The sequence below is a fragment of the Heterodontus francisci genome, chromosome 35 (genome assembly GCF_036365525.1).
Source record: "Heterodontus francisci isolate sHetFra1 chromosome 35, sHetFra1.hap1, whole genome shotgun sequence".
In the NCBI taxonomy this organism is placed as follows: domain Eukaryota; kingdom Metazoa; phylum Chordata; class Chondrichthyes; order Heterodontiformes; family Heterodontidae; genus Heterodontus; species Heterodontus francisci.
In genome coordinates this window covers 20,651,367-20,653,665 of record NC_090405.1, presented here as the reverse complement: position 1 = coordinate 20,653,665, position 2,299 = coordinate 20,651,367, and the positions used below count along the sequence as shown (strand labels likewise).

The 2,299-nt window shown below is 47.5% G+C and overlaps 1 non-coding gene across 1 annotated transcript; it reads right to left on the bottom strand.

Annotated features, from left to right (window-relative positions):
• Window positions 1-217: 217 nt before the first annotated feature.
• On the bottom strand, window positions 218-309 carry trnar-ucu (transfer RNA arginine (anticodon UCU)). The gene is given in 2 exon segments: window positions 218-253; window positions 273-309. It is a non-coding gene; the product is annotated as a tRNA-Arg (tRNA).
• Between the last annotated feature and the right edge of the window lie 1,990 nt (window positions 310-2,299).

Here is a 2,299-nt window from a genome sequence, read left to right as displayed (position 1 = left end):
ACACTCTCTTGCTGATCTCAAATCCTTTTTCAGCTCTCCTCTGCACTTTCTGCATTCTGCTTGTTTCTCTACTGCATATGAATCCTCACATGATTTGCAAAAACCCACACGGTCACCGGGAGAACCTGCAAACTCCGCACAGGCAGTTCCCAGTAACAAACCCAGGTCGCTGGAGCTGTGATGTTAACCACTGCACCACTTGTGCCACCATAAAATCTGACTCTGGTGGGACTCGAACCCACAACCTTTGAATATCATTTTTCCTCATCATTTAGAAGTCCAACACGCTATCCATTGCGCCACAGAGCCACCTTTTTCTGCTGTTGATGTTACTTGCCACTTATCAGCCCAAGCCCAATGCTGTCCCGGTCTCTCCAAATGTGGACATGGACTGCTTTAGTATCTGAGGAGTTGCTAATGCGACTGAACATTTTGCAATCATCAGTGAACATCCCCACTTCTGACCTTATGATACAGGGAAGGTCACTGATGAAGCAGCTGAAGATGGTTGGGGCCTAGGACGTGACCCTGAGGAACTCTTGAGCAATGTTCTGGGACTGAGATGATTGGCCACCAACAACCATCACCATATTCCTTTGCGCGAGGTATGACTCCAACCAGTGGAGAGTTTCCCCCTGATTGACATTGACTTCAATTTTGCAAGGGCTCCTTGATGCCCTTGGCAAGAACAGTCACTGTTACCTCACCTCACCTCCTGAATTCAGCTCTTTTATCCATATTTGGGCCAAGGCCATATAAATGTCAGGAACTGAGTGGCTCTGGCGGAACCCAAACTGAGCATCGGTGAGCAGGTTATGACTGTGTAAGTGCTGCTTGATAGCACTGTCAACGACACCTTCCATCACTTTACTGATGATCAAGAGAAGGCTGATGGGGCAGTAATTCACAGGGTTGGATTGTCCTGCTTTTTGTATACAGGACATACCTGGGCAATTTTCCACATTTCCGGGTAGATGCCAGTGTTGTAGCTGTATTGGAACATATTGGCTGGCGGTGCGGCTAGTTCTGGAGCACAAGTCTTCAGCACTACAGCCGGGATGTTGTCAGTATCCAGTGCCTTCAGCCATTTCTTGATATCATGCGGAGTGAATTGGATTAGCTGAAGATTCGCATCTGTGATGCTGGGGACATCAGGAGGAGGCCAAGATGGATCATCTACTTGATACTTCTGGCTGAAGATGGTTGTAAATGATTCAACCTTGTATTTTGCACTGATATACTGGTCTCCCCTATCATTAAGGATGGGGATATTTGTGGAGCCTTGACCTCCTGTTAATTGTTTAATTGTCCACCACCATTCAGGACTGGATGTGGCAGGACTGCAGAGCTTTGATCTGATCTGTTGGTTGTGAGATCACTTAGCTCTGTCTATTGCATGCTGCTTCCACTGTTTGACATGCAAGTAATCCTGTGTTGTAGCTTCACCAGGTTGACACCTCATTTTTAGGTCTGCTTGGTGCTGCTCCTGACATGCCCTCCTGCACACTTCATTGAACCACTATTGTTCCCTTGGCTTGATGGTAATGGTAGAGTGAGGGATATGCCAGGCCATGAGGTAACATATTGTGTTTAAATACAATTCTGCTGCTGCTGATGGCCCACAGTGCCTCATGGATGCCCAGTTTTGAGCTGCCAGATTCCTTTGCGCTAGGTATGACTCCAGCAAGTGGAGAGTTTTCCCCTGATTGACATTGACTTCAATTTTGCAAGGGCTCCTTGATGCCCTTGGCAAGAGCAGTCACTGTTACCTCATCTCACCTCCTGAATTCAGCTCTTTTGCCCATATTTGGGCCAAGGCCATAATGAGGTCAGGAACTGAGTGGCCCTGGCGGAACCCAAACTGAGCATCGGTGAGCAGGTCCTCAGAAATAATTGGAAAAAAGTTCCTAAGGAATTCTAAGTGTCTGGTGCTTGATAGCACTGTTGGTGACATCTTCCATCACTTTGCTGATGATTGGTAGTAGACTGATGGGGCGGCAATTGGTCAGATTGGATTTGTCCTGCTTTTTTTTACGGACAGGGCACACCTGGGCAATTTTCCACATTGTCCAGTAGATGCCTGTGTTGTAGCTCAACTGGAACAGCTTGGCTGAGGGCGCAGCTAGTTCTGGAGCACAAATCTTCGGTACTGGAACCGCGATGTTGTTAGGGCCCATAGTCTTTGCTGTATCGAGTGACTTCAGCTGTTTCTTACTATCATGTGGAGTGAATCAAATTGGCTGAAGATTGGAAACTGTGATGCTGGGGACCTCAGGAGGCCGAGATGAATCATCCACTG